This window comes from Lithobates pipiens, unplaced genomic scaffold, assembly GCF_037356315.1.
Source record: "Lithobates pipiens isolate NorthernLeopardFrog02 unplaced genomic scaffold, aLitPip1_a1.2 Scaffold_16, whole genome shotgun sequence".
NCBI lineage: Eukaryota > Metazoa > Chordata > Amphibia > Anura > Ranidae > Lithobates > Lithobates pipiens.
The window spans coordinates 89,763,160-89,787,876 of NW_027507748.1; the positions used below are offsets into that span (position 1 = coordinate 89,763,160).

At 47.0% G+C, this 24,717-nt stretch overlaps 1 protein-coding gene across 5 annotated transcripts in view; it reads right to left on the reverse strand.

Annotated features, from left to right (window-relative positions):
* Positions 1-24,717, reverse strand: part of GBE1 (1,4-alpha-glucan branching enzyme 1) — a 267,974-nt gene that overhangs the window by 166,432 nt on the left and 76,825 nt on the right. The gene's annotated exons all lie outside the window — the stretch shown is intronic.

A 24,717-nucleotide genomic window follows, 5' to 3' on the forward strand; every position in this document is an offset into this window, starting at 1 on the left:
AGCAGGATTCCCAGCTGACAGTCGAAGGTAAAACAAAAGAAAAGCTGGCAAATCAACAACAGTATATGGTCCCCAATTTATGCCAGGTCATCTGGGTCAGGTAAAGATTTTAGGGGGAGCCTCACGCCAAAAAAAAAAAAATTGGTGTGTGCACCCTCCCCCCCAAAACCCATACCAGACCCTTAACCAAGCATGCAGCCCGAGAATGAGGGAGGAAGAGCGAGTTACCCCCGCCCGTCGACCCGCATGGGGTGTGCTGGGCTGATGACATCACAAAGGGTCAAGGTCACGCAGTGTCATCGGGTGTTAAAAGCTGGCACCTGGATCTTTACTTTGGCTGTGTTTTTTGGTGAAGGAGTAGTAGCCCATACGCATTCAGATGGAGAGGGACCTGGGGACTCCCTTGTTAAGGGTGCTTCTAAATTCCAATAAGTTACCCCCCCACAACCATTTGCTTGTGGGGAGAAAGCACTTGTCTTCATCAACATGGGGGCAAGGTGTGGTGGGTGTCGGTGTTAAAATACCACAAGTTTTCACTACTAAAATAGTGCATCAATTTACAAAATAGTGCATTAGGTATTTTACGAGTAGTAGTGGTTTAGTGAATTGCAAAAATGTTTGGGGGAAAAGGCCATGAGCTATTTTGCTGCGGATCTTAAAGCATTAGATAACATTTTGTGAAATAAGCCTGTGCACACCAGACAGCTCAGAAAAGTAACACAATCTGCACAGATATACTCCTCCAGAACAGTGCCAACCATTGTCAGATGATATACAAATATTCACCTGCAATATTCTTGTTTAACTGAACAATTTTATTTAATTAACCATAATGAAAAACTTCAATACGTCGATTTTGGAAGAGAATCAAGTTGAAAGAGAGAACCAAGAATGTGTACAAACAGGAATCTTTTTGGATGTGGACTTAAGTTAATCTGTGCCCACTAAAAAAAAAAAAAAAAAGAAAAAAGAAACTCAGCTCTAACTTAAGATGGCCTAGTTTACTTTTAAGTTGTGGGTTAGCCTATTTATTTAAAGGCTGTCTTTAATTTCTTTTAATAAAATATCAATGCTCTGCAGTTGGCCTCTTGTTGAATAAAAATGGCACGTATATAGGCTTGTGTGCTGCCCATAAGGTGTCAGGATTGGTTATGGAATCCTTATTAATGCAGAAGACATCCTCCAGATGGTTTCTTTTGGTCTCCTCGTAGGGAGAGAATTGTAAAATACAGGAGTTCATCCGCTAAAGAAAGGTGGGAGTAGAATGACTAGAATCTGTAATGGTGATACTCACGGAAGAGTGGACGAGGTTATTGGGTGTATGCAGGGCTCAAGTCCTGCGGGAACGCATTGAAACGGAGTTCCTGTACTTTTTCCACAACAGGAACTCAGTTCCCGTTAGCAGCCGTGTCCTGCAAGACTTTGATGTATGCAAGATGTGTGGCAGGTGCTACACCAGAAGCTGCCGACACAGCTCTCAATAGTAAGTGCCGCACACCTGACCATTCAGGCATTGCCAGTAGGGGGCCCCATGACAGCTTCCGCTTCGATCTACCTGTCAATCGCAGCTAGCTGACGCGTAGATCAGGTCCCTGCTGCTAAGAGATTGTATGTAGTCAGACCTCTCGTGATGCGCTCCTCCCCGCTGGCCCCTCTTGATTTTCTGTCTCAACCCCCCCCCCCCCGTCTTCTGCATACTTGCTCTGTGTGTCCCACTGAATCCCCCCCTCCTCTATCTTTAGAGCCATATGATGAGAGAACCCAGAGGAGGAGCACAGCTATTCTGCTCACAGGACATGCAGGGAGAGAGGTGAGCTGAGGGAGGAACATCAGTTTGGGGTGGTAAGCTGAGCACAATACCTGGCAAAGTTTAATGCCAGGAGGGAAGTTTATGTGGAAATATGTGAGGGGTTGGAATAGCAGCGAGAGTGTTGGAGCCCTGCAGAGTTTGCAGCCCCTCAAGCGAACATACATCTCCTAAGCAGGAACACATCACTATCTCCCCAAGCATTCTGCCCAGATAATGTGCAGTTAATTTATGATCTTTCCGTTTAACCCTGTGTTATCCAAACTCTGTTCAATGAAAAGTGTAAACTCACCACATAAACATTCTATATACAAAATAAAATTCCCTAATAAAGATCAGAGCATGATGTTCACATTTGCATGGAGGCACAATTGAATGAATGCTGATTATTCAGAGAATTACTGTATTTATGTTTATTGAGGATTTTTTTTTATGTACTAACCGTTAAGCTTCATACACACAATATGAAAATTGGATGAAAAATACCACTTTTGAAGTGTTCATGCATATGAGCGTATCATTTTTTTATTTTTGGTGGGCGAGTGGATCTTGGGTGGGAGTTCCCATACTTTTTTCCCCAGGACTTGACCCCTGGGTGTATGTCAGATGCTCAGATTTTCTGAAGTCCACTGGTCAGTCAGAATGCAGGAGTATGAATTGTGACATGAAGAGGAAAAAAAAGGTATAGTCGCGTTCACCAGCATGCTGGCATCTCCATATATGCGGAATTCTCTCAGAAGGGGATACAGAGAGGGTTTGTGACATCTGGATGGTGTGGAAGAGTCCATGTGGACACCCAGAACCACGTTGAAGTCCCAGCACCATAGAAGTGAGCCTTGCTGTAGCGAATCAATCTTTTTGAGCTTCCTCAAAAAGATAATTTGGTGAATGATTGGGGCATAGATGTTCACCAATACCGGGAGTTATTTAATGAGCATATGAGTATAATGTAACGACCAGCTGGATCCAAAATGCTGCGGTGTAGTTGAAAGTATAAAGTGGACTTGATCACCAAAAGTACTCTGAGTGGGTGCTGGCTATTAATATATGTGAGAAATGATTATTTGTGCAGGAAGATTGAGCGGAAGCATTAAAGTGCATTTCCTGCACACAAAGTACATCGCAATCAGAATTGTTAGCCAATTTCCAAAGAGAGCCTCGTTTTGCAGGGTGGTTGAGGCCCTTGCTATTGATGGAGAGTAGTTTGATAGTCAGTCGGTGATCAGAAAAAGGGTTTCTTAGCCGTTATTGACTCTAATAATGTCCCAGTAACACTTGGGATGATATAGGCTACTGTAGGTTAAATCCAAGATAGGACCGTAAAGGGAGCAAATCACGTAGACGTATATGCATGTTGATTGTAGTGGAAAGAAAAAAAAAGAAGATTTGAAAATAGAAGATACAAAAAATAATCACTAAAACAAAACAAGTAACCGTATAGAACAGTAAATGAGAAAAAAAAAAAACTAAGTATGAGAGAAAAAAGCACTTTCTCAGTTATATCATGGGGAGAAAGTTCAATAGACAGAGAAGCCACCAGAAGATGGAAGCAAAATGAAAACCTGGTCCCCAAATCAATGGTGGCGTGATGTGTGAGTGCGCAGAGGCAGCTGCCAGTCAGAAGAGCTTTTGCCGGGTAGGTCCGCGATCTCCATTCTTTTTGCATTTTAACTGCAAATAGTCAAACAGTTTGGCAGAACGGTTTTACAGTAATTATATGTATCTGAACCATACTGGAGCGCCAATGTGTTGCCTGACTGATACTATGTAAATAAAGTCTTTGGGCAATAGAGATGTGTTAAGTTATGAAAGTGTCACTTGAAAACATTTGTGCTGTGTTCAAAGCACTGTCAATAACAAAATACCCAACCTAGCTTTCCTTGTACTTTTTATTCTTACAGTAGGCCTTCATTAGCATGTGAAAACGAAATCCATTTCAACAAAATATTTAGCTAAAGCTACTGAAACCTAATATAAATGTTTCATCCTTTTCTTGTGTAGCTTTACAGTTGTTCTTAATTTTGCCCAGACTGTAGCAATATTTAAACCCCAAAGTACGGAGGAGTAAAACAGGTATGGCTTTGTTGAAATGAGTGCGTTTCTCTGTGGTCTGATAAGATTAGGGGGAAAGTCTTTATTCCATTTCCTCAGATGTCATATGATTTGTACACAAGTTAAAATACATTTTATTTGATTTAATATTCAGTATAGTTTTCTTGTTATTGTGTTTAACTTTTTTTCTTTTTTGTGGTATTTATTAATGCAATATCGTCTTTCCCCTATATTCACAATTACTGATATAACACACCATAAAGTTTGCAAAGGATGGTTGGCAAGGATTTGTTACATTCAATGACAATCCACATTGTATGAAGGTGAATCATAGCCTGGAGCTTCCTATAATCAGGTCTGCAGGTTTAGTTTCAGTACAGCTAGATACAGTATGTAAAAAAGTTGCTTTAGATTTAAAGTGTTCCAGTCTATCTGCTGCCTGGAGCAGCCACTTTTATCAGTCTATCACGTTAGAACTCAAGATAAATGTACTGGTCAGCAGAGATTTATGGCGTTCAGTCCCAGCCTCAAAAACAATCTCAGGGAGTAATGGGCGGCATGCTGAAATACAAGAAAGCAGCAAGTGATGTGGAAAAAAATTAAACATTACAAAATATTTTAATCACAGACTTGATTAAAACTGTATCCCATCTATAAAGTTACCTATTATATTTTCATTTTTAATCATAAGAAAAAAAATTATCACATCAATAATTTAAAGTTAAAAACAATCCCGTTTTTAGAGCTCCTGCCTCCCTTCCTGAATAGTAAGCTTCTGATGCTATTTTACTCTAAGGTGATGGAACAGGCATAATTACTTAGCTTAGCTGTTGCTTTTGTAGGCTTCTTACTGGTTGGACAACCGGAAACACAAAAGCTGTTCCTCTTCACAGGTGGCATGGCCACCCCTTCACTGACTTTATCACGTACAGTGCAATTTACCAAAACTGAAGCAACTTCTGTCTTTAATTTTTAAAGCTTAAGTGAGCAATCTACAGATAAAAACTGACTGGTTGCCATGCACAGCTGCTCCGGTTTGGATAAAATTCCCCTCAGTATATAGAAGGCTGAGGGCATGTCCACCTTGCAGGAGCAATGGAGAGCACCAGTTACTCAGGGAATTAGGCAAGGCAAGTACCGTATATACTCGAGTATAAGCCGAGATTTTCAGCCTCTTTTTTGAGGCTGAAAGTGCCCCCCTCGGCTTATACTCGAGTCATCGCTGTCTGCCTGCTCGATCAGCGTGTCGAGCAGACAGACAGCGGCCATTCTATCCTTCAAACGCCGCGCCTCCGCCTTCGCCTGTGATAGGCGGAACACTGAATTTCCCAGCAGCCTGTGTTCCGCCTATCACGGACATCGTCTCATCCTCGTACTACGGACGAGGATGAGACGATGTCCGTGATAGGCGGAACACAGGCTGCTGGGAAATTCAGTGTTCCGCCTATCACAGGCGAAGGCGGAGGCGCGGCTTTTGAAGGATAGAATGGCCGCCGAGGCGCCGACGAAGAGCGGCGATCCTGGCAAGGCACGGGACGGAGGCAAGGCACGACACGGGACGGGACGGGACGGAGGCAAGGAGGCAAGGCATGGCACGGCACGGGACGGAGGCAAGGAGGCAAGGCACGGCACGGGACGGAGGCAAGGAGGCAAGGCACGGGCTCGGGACACAGGTAGGCTGGACACACACACACACACACACACACACACACACACACACAGGGATGGATGGATGGATGGAGACACACACACACAGGGATGGATGGATGGATGGAGACACACACACACAGGGATGGATGGATGGATGGACACACACACACACAGGGATGGATGGATGGATGGACACACACACACACAGGGATGGATGGACGGACACACAGGGATGGACGGACACACAGGGATGGACGGACACACAGGGATGGACGGACACACACACAGGGATGGACAGGCATGTCTCACCCTCGGCTTATACACGAGTCAATAAGTTTGCCAGTTTTTTTGGGGGTAAATTGGGGGCCTCGGCTTATATTCGGGTCGGCCTATACTCGAGTATATACGGTATTGCTCTCTCTAAATTCCTCTAGACCAGGGGTCTCCAAACTTTCTAAAACAAAGGGCCGGATTACCGTCCTTCAGACTTTAGAGGGGCCAGTGGGAGGAGAAAATGCCCCAGGATCTTTAAGTGCAAACAATACCTGAAGCTTGGTTGTCAGTGGGAGTAAGAAAATCGCATTGGGCCTGTGTCCTATCATTGGTAGTGGTAGAAGGAATAGTGCTTCATCATTGGTGTCAGTGGGAGGAATAGTGCACATCATTGGTGTCATGGGGAGGAATAAAGCCCCATCACTGGTCTCTGTGGAAGGAATGGTGCCTCATTATTGGTGTCAGTTGGAGGAATAGTGCCCTACAGGCCAGATAAAAGTAAGCAAATGGCCACATATGGCCGCCAGACTGCAATTTTTAGACCATTGTACTAGACTAAACAAGCATTAGAGCCTTAAGCTTTGATTCTAACCATGTATGGGCAGGCAGACTAAACCCAAGTTGCTCGATTAAGTTTGACTGGAGGTCCCTGACTGGTGGTCCCAGACATGGTGGTCCCTGAAAAGTGGTATTGGTGGTCCCTGACTGGAGGTCCCTAACATGGTACTGGTGGTTCCTGACAAGAAGCAGTGGTGGTCCTCGACAAGCGTTACTGATGGTCCCTGACATGCGGCACTGGTGGACACTGTTAAGCTGCACTGGTTTGCATTTATATTAAATGCATTAAATTTATTAATTTAATTTTGATTTATTAAATGCATTGATTATATTAATTTACATTTATATTAACGACTAGCCGACCAGCCGTCACAGTTATACTGCGGAAGGTTGGCTCGGCTGGCAAATCGCTGTAGCTATACATCACTCCTTTAAGATGACGCAGCAGGCGGGCGCACGCACCCACCTCATGTCCCCAGAGCTGATACTCGTGCCCGGCAGGCATCATTACTAGTAAAAAAAATAAACAAATAATGACAAAACTATCCCCTATTTTGTAGACGCTATTACTTTTGTGCAAACCAATCATACACGTATTGCAATTTTTTTTACCAGAAATATGTAGAATACATATTGGCCTAAATTTAGGAAAAAATACATTTTAAAAAAAGAATACAGCAAAAAACGACAAAATATTGTGTTTCTTGCAAAATTGTCTCTCTTTGTTTTGTTTATAGCACAAAAAAATTTGGATTTTTGTACTCACCATAAAATCCTTTTCTCTGAAGTTCATTGACAGACACAGTATCAATCTTGACCTTAGGTTATATCGCCAACTTCAGGAGAAGACTAGGCAGAACATGTAAAAACAGCAAAACTGCACAGTAACGCCCAGGGGCGGTCCTACTGACTATAACCCTTCACACTGCTTCCAGCAGCTCAGTTCGTCAAAACGCAGAACAAACATAAATAGGAGGGGTGGGTGCTGTGTCCATCAATGAACTTCAGAGAAAAGGATTTTACAGTGAGTACAAAAATCCTATTTTCTCTTTCGTTCACTGTTGGATACAAGATCTTCAATCTTAACCTTAGGGACATCCCCAAGCAGTGTCAAAAAAATGAGGAGTGGAGAACAGCAAGAAAATAAACTCCACCCATAACAACCAGAGCTCTTCAACGGAGGAGTTGCAACCTTAAGCAGCCACCTGCAAAACCTTGCAGCCAAAGCAAGCATCCAAAGATGCGCTCGCATCGACCTTGTAAAATTTAGTGATAGTGTGAACGGATGACCAGGCCTTACACACCTGGGAAACAGACGCTCGATGTCGGAAAGTCCAGGAGGCACCAATTGCCCTGGTAGAATGTGTCGTGACAGGAAAGGGGGCGCCCGCCCCCTTATTGTATAAGCCTGAACCATGATCGGTCTGATCCACCTAGAAATGGTGGCCGACGAGACCACCAGGCCCTTCTTCCGACCCGCCACTGATAACAGTGAGTTCGACCTCCGAAAAGGAGCTGTAGCAGACAGATAACATGCTGACCCACACTCGCCTGTCACCACTTAGGGACCTAAGGCAAGTCACACAGCAGCCCATAGCATGGGGAGGAGGGAAAGGGACAGGGTGAGAACAAAGAGAGAGGGAGAGACCCTAGTCAACCTCCTAGGGAATGCCCAGCTGCTCCATCCTGCCGAAACAGATGGAACCATATTTACCCCTCCTGCACAGACTGCTGGACGCATTCCACGGACAGACCCATCACACGCACACTGTGACATGGACAGTAGTAGCCCGGTCATATGTGTGCCCCGTAGTATATAGCTCACCGATCGCCCCTGGAGCAGACGGTGCATATCGTGGCTGACCCAGTGTGTAGCTAAGGTCTGCTCACGCTCGATGGCCAGGCTGCGGAGACTACCAGGATCTATATTATCCGGCCTGTCACCCAGCCCAGCTGCTGATTGTAGATAACAGGAATCAAAAATGCAGAAAAAAGAAAAAAAAATTTGCAGGACCAATGGTCCCCACCGGGAGCCAGGTCCTTCTCCTATACTAGGCAAAAAAAGCTGAGCTTCTGGAAGCAGTGTGAAGGGTTATAGCCAGTAAGACCGCCCCCTGGGCAGTACTGTGCAGTTTTGCTGTTAACATGTTCTGACTAGTCCTCCCCTGAAGGTGGCGATATAACCCAAGGTCAAGATTGAAGATGCTGGGTCTGTCAATGAACGAAAGAGAAATTAAAACCGCAGAGGTGATCAAATAGCACTAAAAGAAAGCTCTATTTGTGGGGAAAAAGGACATCAATTTTGTTTGGGTAAAATGTCGCACAACCGCGCAATTGTTAGTTAAAGCAATGCAGTGCCGTATCGCAAAAAAATGGCCTGGACTTCCGGTTCCGGCGCCACATGAGGAGGAGGTGATCGCCATTAGCTCCCGTGTCCTTCCTTGCCTAATCTGCCTAGAACACCGGCTCAGGCCTCGGGGAGACTCAGCACAACCTCGGAGGACGGGTGAGCCATTATGGATCGCTATGTGGAGCGATCGTATGCTAAGGCGGCTTCGGCGGGCATCCCTTCCGCGGGAGTGACACACGTGGCCAACATGGCGGCCGGGCCGCCCTCACACGAGCAGGCCTCACAGCTTCAGGGATCCCTGACTCAACCGGCGCCCACCCAAGCTGACCCTACATCCCCGGAGGGGATAGCACAAGCCGTGGTTCTCCTGTTGGGACCCACACTCACAGCTACCGTAGATGCAGCGGTACACAGAGGGCTGGAACAGCTTCATTTAGAAGTGCGGGCCCAGGGACAAAGGCTGCAACACACGGAAGAACGTATCTCAGCGCTCGAGGATGAAACGGCCGGTGCTTCGGCAATGATTGCTAGGATTCTCCACACACATAAAGAGATGTGGGAAAAGATCGACGATTTGGAAAATCGGTCGAGAAGGAACAACGTTCGCATCATTGGTCTCCCAGAATCGGTTAACTCCGCCCAACTCCCCACTATCTGTGCCAAACTAATCCCTGAACAGTTAGGCCTTCGCATACCATGCACGATCGAACGGGCTCATCGTATCGGCCAACCGTCTGATACACGTGCTAAACCTCGCCATGTCATAGTTAAGTACTTAAACTATGCTGACAAAACAGCCATTATGCAGAAATACCGCAGCTCTCGCTCCCTGACAGTAGACGGGGCAAAGTTACTGTTATTTGCTGACTACTCGGTGGAGGTAATGAACCGACGCGAAGCCTTCTCTCCAGTTTGCACAGCGCTATACAATAATCACATCAAATTCTCCTTGTCCTATCCGGCCACACTGCGCCTCCAAACACCGGCTGGGGAACAACTTACTTTTACTACACCAGAGGAAGCAGAAAGATTTGTTGATTCCATGGGCACTGACATGGAACACTCTGCCACGGCTGACAGCACATCTCCTCAGTCTGCAAACAGAGCTGCTGTGCCTCCTAAACATCAACGCAGCCCCACTAACCCTCCATCTAAACGCATCAGAGTTACGCCTAAGGATGATCGTTCAGGACACCGCTGACACATCATGGTGCACATACCTTTTTATAGTTTGTCAGGGAGTGAGGGACGGAGGTTTTCATTTTCTTTTGGGTTTCCCTCCTTCTCCCTCAAGCTCTCCTGGGGTCAGATGGCCTAACATGGGTACTGCTGATTGCTGATAGTTTGACCCTACATGTCCTGTTATGGACTGTTGGGCCTGCCCTTCTGGTAATCTCTGTAGCTCTTTGCTGTTCCAAATGGTTTACACATTAGTTCTTTGTTGTATGTTATTTGAGGTTAATACTATCTTGGCTTCGGCCTTCAACTCGGCTTTCATACCCTGTATATTTTCCTACCATAGTGGACGTCAATCACGAATACATAGGACCTCTCTGGAGCTGGGGATGCTATTAATCATCACCCTATTGGTTCCATTACTATCTCCTCGATGGGATACCTGGTTCTACCCGTCCTCACATATTCTTTTTTTTTCTTTTTTATATACCTCCCCCTCTGGCCCACCATCAGCCATCAGGGGAGGAGCGGGACAGGGCTGATAGCCGAGACTGAAGTCTGTGCCTCATGTGGAAAAAAGGGAAGTCCCTACCTGTGGACATATGGTTTCTTATGTTCTGTATTTTATTCATGTTAAGATTTTTAGCCTATATGACCATATGCCTGTTACTGTTATTATTAAGTATAGTAGTTGTAGCACTCTTGGGGATTGCAGTCTCTATTAGGGGGCACCGATACATGGGAACCCCGCTTTACAGCAGGATCACCCCTGATACACCCACAATGGTTTTCATTTGTCTAACTTTTAAATGGCATCTGCAGGTAGTGGGAGTCACTTAAACGTTATCTCCTGGAATGTCAAGGGGCTTAGATCGCCATGTAAACGTATGGCTGTTCTGAGACACCTGAAACGCCTCCGAGCAGATGTAGCTCTGTTGCAGGAGACACACCTTACGGTGGATGATCTGCAAAGACTGCGTAAATTATGGGTGGGTGCAGTATATGGCTCCCCAGCAGTTGGGCGCAAGGCTGGAGTTGCCATATTATTACATAAAACCTTACACCATGAAGTTACAGCGGTAAAAGCTGACACTGAGGGCCGTATGGTAACTATACAGATGGTGGTAGACTCTAACCCCATGGCCATCACTAACGTTTATGCCACCAATCCGCCGGGTACCCCCTTCTTCCAAGATGTGATCCGTTGGATACTCGCAGCCCCTGAAACTAGGCACCTGGTCGGGGGGGACTTTAACTATGTAATGTCCACCGTAACTGACCAGTTCCAACCGGACGTCCCCCTTCACTAACGCAACCCCCAAACCCACCCAACTGGCTCAAGCCATGTCATCCATTCATTTTACTGATGTGTGGAGATTACAACACCCGACTAGCCAGGAATACACCTTTTTCTCCCCGCCACATCAATCATTTTCACGTATAGATTACTTCTTTGCTTCCCCCTCCCTGATACCCTCCCTACAAGAGACTCGGAAATTCTAGACGCTAGGATCTCGGATCACAACCCCATAGTGATACATCTATCGCGGACAACGTCCCCGTCTGCACCAAAGACATGGAGATTTCCTTCTTACCTAGCTGACAACCCTGACTTTCAAGAAATGCTGCGGACTGCCTGGACTGACTACGCCATCACGAACAATGCACATATCTCTAACCCTACCTTGTTTTGGGAAATGGGTAAAGCCTTTGAGGGGAAAGATTATTTCCTATACTACACAACTGAGAAAACACCATAGGAGCCAATATAATAATGCCAGCCATACGCTTCGTATGGCCCACGAGCGTCTGCTTGTGAGTCGTAGACACCCGAGAACATCCGAAGCTGGACTCAAGCAAAGAGGGCATTTGACCTCTGGGCAGAGCAACAAGAAACGGCACAACTGGCTTATTCTAAGTTATATTTCCATAGGTTCGGGAATAAAGCGGGCAAACTTTTGGCTAAACTATGCGCTGGGCCTAGACGACCCACTCACATTCTTACCATGAGAGACTCGGATGGATCCGTGACTTCTGACAAAGACAAAATCAATGCCATTCTCACCACTTATTATACGACTCTATACGACGCTGACCCCACTGACATGACTAAAGCGGACACTTTCTTGTCCAGGATGCAACTACCAACGCTACGGGAGGAACAACTTGCAATTCTTAATGCCCCCATTACCCTAGATGATGTTAGACATACTATTTCACTGTTGTCCACCGCCAAAGCGCCAGGGCCGGATGGCTATACTGCGGAATTCTATAAATCCACCATAGATTATATACCTGACACTCTTCAACTTGTCTATGCAGACATGTGGCAGGGGGGACCTTATATGCCCACAGGTTCACAGGCCTTCATAAAACTTATTTCAGAGAAAGGAAAGGACCCCACTATGCCAGGTTCCTATCGCCCTATCTCCCCAATAAATGTGGACTCTAAAATTTTATCTAAAATAATTGCTTCTAGATTGGCCACTATACTCCCCTCCCTACTCCACCCCACACAATCAAGCTTTGTCACTGGCCGCTCAGCTACACTTAATATACGTAAAGTACTCCTAGCCCTTCACTACGCCAAAACCCACCCCGCTCAGGATGTAGCAATAATTTCCTTAGACGCAGAAAAAGCCTTCGATAATGTGAGTTTACCTTGGTTGTTTAGAGTATTGGCACAGTTTGGCTTCCAAGGCTCCTTTCTACAATTTCTCAAACAGATGTACCTGTCTCCCACAGCTCGCTTGGTCACCCCTGATTTTATATCAGAATCGATACCCCTATCTAAAAGGACTAGACAGGGATGCCCGCTATCGCCCTTATTATTCAACCTGGCGATCAAACCCCTCTCCAGGCTGCTTAATTCACGAGATGGGATCAGTGGCTTACCGATAGGACCGCAGACTCTATGATCAGCGTTATTTGCTGACGACATATTGTTGTTTACCACTGACCCCATGTCTGACTTTACCAGGTTGCAGGAAATTTTTAATACCTTTCACGGCTGCTCGGGTTTCCGCATAAACTTCGACAAAAGTGAGATTCTGTCTTTGAATCCTAGACTGGTTCCCAAATGGATACACCGATCCCCATTTACATTGGCCAAACACCATATCACATATCTAGGGATACAGATAGGTCGTGAACCGGCCTCATTGTATGGGCTTAACTACCCCCCACTTTTGTCTAGGATTGTTAAGGAATTGGACCTATGGGCGACCCTGCCTATCTCACTCTTCGGGAGATGCCATTTGTTTAAAATGATATCTTTTGCCAGACTATTGTACCCCTTGCAGACCATACCCCTCCTGCTAAAACACACAGATATCCAGAAACTGTACAGGGCACTGTCTACCTTTATATGGTCGGGTAAGAGAGCGCGCATAGCTTTACCTAAATTATGCCTCCCGAAGGCTGAGGGGGGTGCGGGTTTACCCAATGTCCGTTTTTATAACCTTGCATGTTTGTTAAGGCAGGGTCTGGACTGGCTTTCGGGCAACTCTAGATATTGTAATGTACATCTGGAAGGGGCTATGGCTTCTCCTTACACGTTGGCAGCAGTCCTTCACTCCAACCTGCATGCTCTGCCACCTCATCTCAAATCTAATTTGCTCATCAGAGACACCAACATTGCATGGAGAGAAATACGCAAATTATTGGGACTACCAACAACCATCTCGAGTTTTCTGCCCATTCAAGGGAACCCTATGTTCATCCCTTCCACTTTGCACGCCACATACTCACAATGGAAACTCAAGGGTCTCGCCTCCACGAAAGCTTTATATCAAGCAGACCATCGTAAGTTTAAGTCGTTTGAGACCCTGTCTCAGGAATTCTCACTACCTCCGACCCATGTTTTTTACATGTTTTTTACTATAACCAGCTAATCGACTACTTGAGCTCGCAATATGGGCCCCAGACGAATCCTTTCCAGCAGTCCTTCATTGACACTGTGTTGAACTCGGGGGACTACTCAATTACCAACCTATACTCTTACCTCATTCAATACCAATCGGATAAATACCATCTCACACCTTTCCAGAAATGGGCAACCCTCCTAGGGGATGAAACTCTCCCTACTAAAATTATGGATGGCTACCGGCAAATACGTAAACTCACACTCTCCGAAACATGGCGTGAAACACAATTTAGGATAATTCACAGAGCCTACTACCCCATTTACAATGATAAAAGTAATATGAACTCGAAAATATGTCCATGGTGCTCTACACCTCGCCCCACTTTACTCCATCGTCTGTGGGACTGCCCTGCCATAACAAGCTACTGGGACACAGTAACTACCTACGTTGAATCTATTTCTAAACAGCGGATTCTGAAAGATGTTATGCTTTGTGTATTTGGATGGGCACCTCAAACTCCCAACGGGAGACGGGAATGCGACGTCTGTTTCTCACTGGGCACAACTGGCACTTCTTGTTGTTCGTAGGACGATTCTGCAATATTGGATATCCAAACATCCCCCTACATTGCTAGCGGTGCAAAAGGCTATCGAATCACTCTTCTATATGAAAAAGGCTGGATGCCATCCCCAGGACTCCTCGTCCTACACACCGTTTCTTTGCGAGATGGCGCAACTATATGGAGGTCACGTTAACTCACGCTGACATTCAGGCGGCAATGCATCCATTCCGATTTACGGCTTGGTATCTCCAAAGAAATCTTGCTGGCTCTTTGGGTAGGCTCAAACTGTCTCCCCGGGGAGACCCTGCGGCCTTTAGGCCACCTTGACATTCTGACCCTCAGATGTACATTTCTCATCAAGACTGAGCGTTTCCTCGTCCTTTCCCCATTCTTGAGATTGTGACCCTAAGGCTACTGATTTTACCCATATATCTGGTATATTCGGATTGTATAGGCTATTGAGACCCACTTGGGTCCGTTTGTCCCGAACCTGGGGCTTTACTGCCATTGGTTCTTTTCTACTCGCTACACAAGTGTTCGTATCTGTATGATTATATACTGTACAGTTATCTTCTGTAACCTTTTATTTGTAAAACCAAATAAAAAAATTTCAAAAAAAAGAAGGGGGTAAATCTTTCCAGGGCAGAAGTGGTTAAAATGCTTTGTCTTTATAAGGCTGTAACCTATAAAACCGTGTGTTATGTATGGCTTGCTGGCTGCAGAATGAGGGGTGTTTATGTGATTTATGTGGACGGGTTCGCGTTTACATGTACAAGCCTAGTGTACCCCCCACATTCATTCCCATCCCAAGGATTCATTGGAAATGTAGGCGGATTACAATCACTGTTCTAAGAGATTCTCCCTGCCATAAAAGATTATGTATTTTTTGAATCACAGAGATGAATTCCTGAAAATTAAAGCAGACATATCTCTTAACCACTTGGGATCCGCGCTATTGCCAAATGACGGCATTAGTGCGGACCTACATTTCCGGGACTACGTCTATTGACGTCGTCCCGTGTACGAGCGGCCTGCGCGCCCCCTGAGGGGCGCGCGCGGCGCGCTCTGTGATCGGCGAGTCCATGAGACTCGCCTGATCACCGATCCGTGCAAGGGGTCGATCCCGACCCCTTATCACGTGATCAGCTGTCAGCCAATGACAGCTGATCATGTGATAGAACGGAGCCGGTAATCGACTATTATTCCTCCTCGCGCTGACAGCGCGAGGAGAAAAAAAAAAGCCGATCACCGGCGGCCGTGATCGGGACATCAGTCCCGATCACGGCCAGCAATACAAGGGACCACCTGCCACCTGCCAGTGCCCACCTGCCTCCCGCAGTGCCATCCTGAATAAAAGTAAGTGCCCCCGTCAGTGCCCCCCGTCAGTGCCCATAGTGCCACCCACAGTGCCACCCCACAGTGCCACCCACAGTGCCACCCACAGTGCCCACAATCTGCCTCAAAGGTGCTGCACCCCAGTGCCGCCCATCAGTGCCCAGCAGTGCCGCCCATCAGAGCCACCTATCAGTGCCACCTATCAGTGCCCATCAGTCCCATCTATCTGTGGTACCTATCAGTGCCCATCCGTGCCACTTATCCGTGCCATCTTATCTGTGCCCATCTTTGCCCATCAGTGCCGCCTTATCTGTGCCCATCGGTGCCGCCTTATCTGTGCCCATCGGTGCCGCCTTATCTGTGCCTATCAGTGCCCACCAGTGCAGCCTATCAGTGCCCACCAATGAAGCCTATCAGTGCCCACCTATGCAGCCCATCAGTGCCCACCAATGCAGCCCATCAGTGCCCACCAATGCAGCCCATCAGTGCCCACCAATGCAGCCTATCAGTGCCGCCTAATCAGCGCACTTCAATGAAGGAGAAAAATTACCCGTTTGCAAAATTTTATAACAAACTATTAAAACATGATTTTTTTTTTTTGCATCTTTTTTTGTTTGTTTAGCAAAAAATAAAACTCAGAGCTGTAACTAAATACCACCAAAAGAAAGCTCTATTTGTGGGAAAAAAAATGATAAAAATTTCATTTGGGTACAGTGTTGTATGCCCGCGCAATTGTCATTCAAAGTGCATCAGCGCTGAAAGCTGAAAATTGGTCTGGGACTGAGGGGGGTTTAAGTGCCCAGTAAGCAAGTGGTTAAACAGTAAGAAATTTCACAAATGTTATAACAGTTTAGAGTTTTTTTGTGTGTGGGGGGGTATACTAATGGGGGATTTTTTTTTAAATCCCGGAGTTCTACTTTAAGACCATCACCAGAAGCAAGCTTCATGTGGACCACCATGACCTCTTTAACTAAAAAGAAGATCAGGAGGGGCGTGGTTAGCCGCGAGGAGAAATGGCCGCTTGACTCCAGGGCTCCGTCAGACCTTGGCCGACTTTTGAGCTTCCATCAGGGAAAACAGCCTTCTCTCTGCTTCCCCTCATGGGCACCTCATCCCGCGGGCACTCGACATCCAGATCCCGCTCTCCGAAGGAAATTAACAACCGAACCGCCCAGAATATCCCGGAGATATTCAGGTCTTAGAGAGCCAACATGATGGCCCCCCCCCTCCCGCGACACAGCCTCCTCACAGCCACAGCGGGATTGCGCTGACACCTACGGACCCCACCACCCTCCCTCCGGAGGAGATAATCAGCCACCACCCCAGGCACCAACCTTGAATGATTTGCGGACAATAGCTGCAGACATCAAGGACACTCTCTCTGCAACCATAACATATCTCCGTCATGAGATGCAAGCTATAGCAGGCAGAATACAGAGAATTGAACTGACAGCCAAGCAGCACCAGTCGGTGATCAGACAGATACACCATACTGTGGATGATCATACTCTGCAACTCCGTGACATGCAAAGACACGTCGAGGAGTTAGACAATCGGGGACGCCGCCATAACCTGAGGTTGAGAGGTCCCTCCAAATCCGAACAAGATCAACTCCTCCAGACGATCACAGCTTTGTTTTACTCCATCCTTGATCAACCCTGCGAAACTCCTATTGCCATGGAGAGTATTCATAGGGCCCTCTGACCTAGGGGTAGGGACTCGGACCCCCCGAGGGACATCGTCTGTCACGTAGATGACTTTGCGACTAAAGAAGACATCCTCCGCAAAGCCAGGGACAAGCAGCGATTGGAACATGAAGGACATACCCTCCATATTTACCAAGATCTGTCTGCAATCACTCTACGCCACCGCAAAGACCTCCGCCCTCTCCTAGAGGTACTGTGCAACAGAGGCATTAGATACCGCTGGAAATTTCCATTTGCTCTCCTAGCAATCCACCGGGGCCACTCCGCCCTACTAAGAGTACCGGAAGAACTAGAGGATTTCTGTCAAACATTGGACATACGTATGTAGCAGTTCCAAACTGGTATGCGGATTTTCAGACTCCCAACCGCGGCCAACACTCACCAAGAGAGGAACCGATGGAAGCACAGGATGCCAGAGGACGCAGATGACGTTCGCCTTCGTCCCCCTGGCCGTTCAGCACAGCTGCTGGCATAGAACGCGACCAGGCCCGCCAACCCTACCTTTACGGCTATATACAACATGCTCTGACTTTACTCCCCACAACAACCCCCTGCTCAGACACTTATCCAGATGTATGCGCACCTAGCTACACCTTATCAGCATGAAATGACTGCACAAAGACCCGTTATACATGGATTTCCCCCTACCAACGGGGCTAGTTTTCCATAGCCATGCCATTATCCCCAGTGAACGGGTAGTCTCACAGAAACTCTGCAGTTGGGAGGAAACAACGATAAAATGCTGGACGTCTACCTACTGCCACAGGCTGAATTTGACTGACTATGACCTATATCACCCAACTATACAACGAGACTTCTGCCCCTTCCTTTGCTCTGGGTTTGTATCTTCACACGAGATCTGTTCTGTGGATATTTTTATTTTTATGTTCTTGATCTCATATGTGCTAACACTCTTTCCTATCAGACGGCAGGGTGACCGAAAGATGGTGAAACCCGACCCACATAACATGTAAATTTATCACCCTGCTCGCCCATACAGACAAAATGATAGGACACCACCCAGGCACAACATCTGACCACCACCACATAGCTGAGGAGATAGCCGAAGACATAAGACAATGTTAAATGTAGCTGACACCCACTATGAAGAACACATGCTGACAGACTCCCGCTGACCCACTATAAATACCAACAGGGCCCACCACATCAACAGCAAGGCCTGGACCGATGCACAGACATAACAGCCTATAGGCCCCGCTACACCATAAGGAATAGCTACTTGTCCCCGGGGTCTCAACAGGGTCTTTAGACGCCCAGTGACTACCACAATACGCATTGTGACCTTTTCTCAAACCCTATACGATGATTCAGATGACCCGGAGGACTTGTAATCTCTCTAAGACCCACACGCACTATCTCCAAACTGACTTGGTCACCGGTTATTAATGTTATATGTAACTTTTTGCCGTTTACTTTTATTATAATGTTGACAAAGTTTGGCTTTATATGTTAATGTTGAGCCTCCTTACATTGAAGCGGAGCCAATACCACACAGTGATGTGTAAAATGTAGCTTCCTATGCAGTTCAGACATTGCTCCTTCAAGTGGCAGCCCCCAACAAGCCTACCTAGCGCCACCCAACACATCCACCCTACCCACAACGCTCGATACCAGGAGACACCCCTTTCATACTCCAACTTAACACATCTACATCAGGGACCCATCCCTAACTTACCCACCCTCTACCTGTAGATACCGTACACACTCTTCACACACCCCACAGGTGTTATCCCTACCTACACGCTCTTATCCCCGTATTCACTACATAAGCCAATTATGGCCAATAGTCTGATGGACCAGACTCCTCGTTCAGTCTTCCTCGACACACCACCCCCACACAGTGGTACACCACCACTGAACTTTTCCGGTATACCCGTCACGATGCTCTCCTATCTTTGAGACAGGCGATACACTTTTCACCTGCCACCGGAAGACCTCTGCTCCCCCCCACTGACTTCGTCTACCCCCACACACGCTTCTCCACGCAGCTTACGGTATACAATCCCACCCCTCCGCTCCCCTCTCCACTACCTACATCACCCCTACTCCTCCATTACACCCACTCCCACAAATCCGTCTCCGCTACAGTCGCGTGGAACTCCTCCATCTGCTAAAAGGGAAAAATATCCTGACACAAAACCGATGATGGCTGCTTCATCTTCTAGCTCACCCTCACAAACACTCAAAATCCTCTCACTTAACGCTAAGGGACTCAACGTACCAGAAAAAAGATCCCAACTCCTTTTAGCCACGCAACGCGAGAAAGCAGATATTATATTCCTACAGGAAACACATTTTTGCACAGATTCAACCCCCAAACTACAGAACGATCACTTTCCTACGGCCTTTCACGCAACTAATCCCCTTTCCAAATCAAAAGGAGTGTCAATAATTATAGCAAAACACTGCCCGTTTCAACCAAGTGACACGGTCTTAGATGACTCAGGCAGATACCTCTTTTTAAAAGGATCGTACCTAGGTAGAAAACTCACTTTCACACGTTCACACCCCTAACACGGGCCAGGTACCCTTCCTTCGCACTATCTGTGATGCTCTGACTACATTTTAGGAAGGTACCTTAATACTAGGAGGAGACTTCAACGTTCCCCTCAACCCAACACAGGACACATCCACGAACACATCCCTCCCCTACAAAGCCCTGCGGAAAATCAAATCCCTCCTCCAGAATCTACTGCTACATGACACCTAGCGTACCCTACATCCCAATGGCCGGGACTACACTTTTTTCTCACCACCGCACAACAAATACTCTAGAATAGACTATCTGTTTCTGTCACAAAAAGATCTCCCCATGCTCCAGAGCGCCTCCCTCAACCCTACATTCCTATCTGACCACAACCCCATCTCTCTGAAGTTGAAATTTCCGGACTCAATCCCTAGAGCGCAGCTATGGAGACTTGATCCATCCCTCCTGACAGATGCATCCATAACGGCGGAAGTTAGACTCCGCATTTCACAATACTTCCAAGAGAACAAACTCTCAGACACGAGTTAACGGTCACCTGTCGGATGCCTTCTCCATTTCAAACGGAACCCGCCAGGGATGCCCCCTTTCCCATTAAGATAATACCCAACCTACTGAAAGACTTTAAAGCGGAGGTCCACCCTAAAATGGACCTCCGCTCATCGGAATCCCCCCCCCTCCGGCGCCACAATCGGCACCTTTCAGGGGGGAGGGGGGTGCAGTTACCTGGATAATCCAGGTAACTGCACCCACTTCCGGGCTAGCTCTCTGCGGAACGGGGCGTACGTTACGCCCCGTTCCGCAAGCGCCCGTCCCCTTCAGCAAGTGCCCCGCTGCCTGCTGGGAAACACACAGCTCCCAGAGGCAGCGGGGACCGTCCGGATTGCGCCGCGCGGCTCGCGCATGCGCAGTAGGGAACCGGGAAATGAAGCCGAAAGGCTCCATTTCCTGATTCCCATACCCAAGATGGCGGCGGGACCCGGCAGCCGAGCGAGCGATCGGCTTCGGGTGCCGACATCGCGGGCGCGCTGGACAGGTAAGTGTCACTATTTAAAAGTCAGCAGCTGCAGTATTTGTAGCTGCTGGCTTTTAAAAAAAAAAAAAAAACGCGGAGTCCCGGTGGACTCCCGCTTTAACACCTTCAAAACACTGACCAATTTACAAATCAACTTTGCAAAATCCACTGCCCTAAATATCACCCTACCCCCTACTCTACTTACCCAATGCCAGGCTAACTTCCCATTCACATGGAAGGAGTGCGTGATTACTTACCTAGGTATACAACTCCCGACTTCCTTGCTAGACCTCTACGCTTTAAACCATGCAAAATTACTACAAACCATACCACAAGATCTAAAGAAATGGTCGCCTAAATTCTTCTCCTGGTTTGGCAGGGCAGCCGTTATTAAGATGAACATTCTCCCTACGGTCCTATACCTCCTCCAAACAATCCCGATAAAACTGCCACCCACCTTTTTCTCGACCTACCAAAAAGGCCTGCTCGGAATTTATCTGGAACAAAAAACGCCCACGACTTAGCTACTCTAGACTCACTGCCCCTAAACTTAAGGGGGGTATATGTCTACCTGACATACGCAAATACCAGCTAGCAAGCCACCTCACCAGAGTCGTGGACTGGAACACACATGCCCAGCACAAGGATTGGATCAATTTAGAACACGGTCTCGCTACTATCCCACAAGCGCAACTCCCATGGATGTCCCCAATCCAGATTCCACCCAAATGTGGACTCCACCCGCTCATATACCCGACACTCCTCTCCTTTAGAGAGGCCTGTAACAAGCACAAAATCTCCTCATCCAATGACACCGCTACGATACAATCCAGACTTTTCGCCAGGGATGCATAAATCCTTTTTAGCTGACCTCTGGCCATACCCTCTCATCCGAGCGCACCAATTCTTTGACAAGGGTCATCTTCTCTCCCAACAAGACCTGGCTACCAAACTGTCCATATCCTCATTTCCCTTCTGGATCTATATCCAACTCAGACACTTTTTTACCGCATCTAATCCCAAACCTGAATGGTCCAGAAACACTACTACTTTTGAATCACTCTGTCTACAGACAGAACCACAAAGGCACATCATCTCTTCTACTTACACGGTGTTATTTTCAGATCACAATTCTAAGCTGCACTGGACTACTCAGAGATGGGAACGTGAACTTTCAATCAATCTCACAGAGGCAGAATGGGAATCCGTATATCAGCACATCCACAAGGGCACAGTAAACATACAAACGCAAGAGACCGGCTTCAAAATACTTTCCCGATGGTACAGTACCCCCCTCAAACTTCACATCTCTTCATCTATCGCTCAACAATGTTGGAGATGCAATGACAAAATAGGCTCATGTTTACATACCTCGTGGACATGTGACAAAATCCAACCTTTTTAGAAAAAGAGTCCACGACTTCATCTCCAAAATCACCACGTACACGCTTGATTACACACCAGCACAATTCCTGCTCCATCATATGGCAAATCCCACACCTCCTACTACCGCTCGTTAGCAATGCACATGGTTAACACGGCCAGGATGTGCCTCCCAGGCAAATGGCAATCCACTGACTCACCATCTATATCAGAATGGTTTAAGCGCATACAAAAAATAGCAGAAATGGGAGAACTGATCCATCAGGTCAAAGATACACCATACAAATTTATTAATACATGGTCCTGCTGGACATATTTCACCAACTCTGAAGAGTATAAAACAGCCCTACGTTGAGGGACTTCTGCGGACTGCAGCGGAGAGGGAGAACACCCCTACCCCTGCCCCCCCCCCACATGTCCCCCCTCCCTTTGACCCCCAGACCCATTATACCCACCCGGACACTTCACGCGAGCCACAAACCCACGATAGGACACTTCCTAACAAACAGCCCTCCTTTCTACGCTTTGCCCCACCCCGCTCTCACGGGATATTCTTAAACATCCTAACTCACATACCTCTATGTGAGATTAGCAGCAACAATAAGTGGCGCCATGTCCGATTATCTACATATTATCGATGCTCACCTTATGTACCCATGGTACCCCACACACGAAACCACAGTATTCGAGACAACTTTGAAATTGAACTGTTTATCATGATTTGTACTCGCACGTTTTATTTAGTGTACCTATGCCTTTCTCTGACAGCGGCTGCGCCCGCATTCCCTTGTACCCTATTTGATTATTGTTCCTGTTGTATATTTCTTCATAACCAAATAAAAAGAAGATTCAGGTTCAGCTGTTAGCATGGATCAACGGTCCTGCTGATGTACCAAGGACCTGGAAATGGGAACCTTCTTGTTTCTCCACTGCAAGAACCCCAATAACCCATTAAGAGATAAATAGAAACGGGACCATAGTGTAACACAGTTTATTTTTAAAAAATATATAAAAACTTGCGCCAAATGGCTTCTTACATTAGTGGGTGCCTTTTCCTGGCACTGAGGATAGTAGCATGAATTGCTCAACAGATGGATACTGCAGCCCTCTCGCTTGCGCTGTTATTGATCAGTGTGTGTTACACCGCTGTGGTGAGATGAAACCGAAAGTGACGTGGCGGGAATGCGCTCAACGCACTTTTCCTCTCACGTCATCAGGAAGGGTTTTCGATTCGAACCAGGTTTTGGCAGGGCTGACTGAACCAAAGTTGATCGATTGATTGAGTAGGTTACCTTTTTGCAGTGAAAACAGCCCTGATCTGTTGAGGAAAGAACTCCACTAAACCTCTGGTTGTATGCTGTGGTATCTAGCACCAAGTCACCAGTAGCAGATCACTGCCTCTGCCGTCTTGCCTTCTTCCCATAGTACATTCCTGGTGCCATCTTTTCCACAGATAAGCTATGTACACGTACCCAGCCGTCTACATGATGTAAAAGAAAAAAGTGATTCATCAGACCAGGCCACCTTCTTCTATTGCTCCTTAGTCTAGTTCTGATGCTCACATGCCTATTTTAGGCACTTTTGGCTGTGAACTCGGGTCAGCGTGGACACCCTGACCAGTCCCATATGCAGCAAACTGCAATACACTGTGTGTTTTGGCACCTATCCTAACCAGCATTACATTTTTCAGTAATTTGAGCTACAGTAACACTTCTGTTGGATCGGACTACACAAGCCAGCCTTCACCCCCACGTACATCAATGGGCCTTGGGTTTACTTCCTCTTTGTCTCCCTACAAAGGTAAAGTATAATGAGCTACTATGCATCGCATAGTAGCCCATTAGGTGTCACTTACCTGACACAGGAGCCAGTGATGTCACCGCTGTCCCCTGTAACACGACGGATCGTCCATCTTCTTCCGGGTATCGCTGCTCCGGCCGCTCACAGTGCCCCGGAGCAGCGATTACGTCACTCCTGTGCATGTGCACGGGAGCCGCCACTAACGGCATATCGCCGCTAGCAGCGGAGTGCGCCTGCGTGCCGCTGTCTACGGCTCATGCGCTGTAGACTGCTGTGCCTGTGCTTTTGTAAATATCTCCTAAACCGTGTTTTTTAACCGATGAAAGCACCATGCACTGTGACAGCAGAGTGATGGAGGGCTCTGATTGAAAGGCAAATTTGTAATAATGTGCTAGTATGCAGTACTACACAAGAGCTGGTGTTTGACAATGCCTTTTATTAATAGCTCTGTCTTGTTCCGGTGCCATCCTCTCTGCCGCCATCTTTCCCAATGCTGTCTTCTCCTCCCGCTGCCATCTTCTTCCTCGCCGCCGGTTACGCACTGTTCCTCCATTGTGTGGTCCGCTATCTGGCATCTGTATATAGCCATAGGGCATGGTTATTCGATTAGGTCACCTGGAGAGCCTGCCCCTATATAATAGAAGCCAGACAACGGACGGCAACACAAAAGAGGAAGAC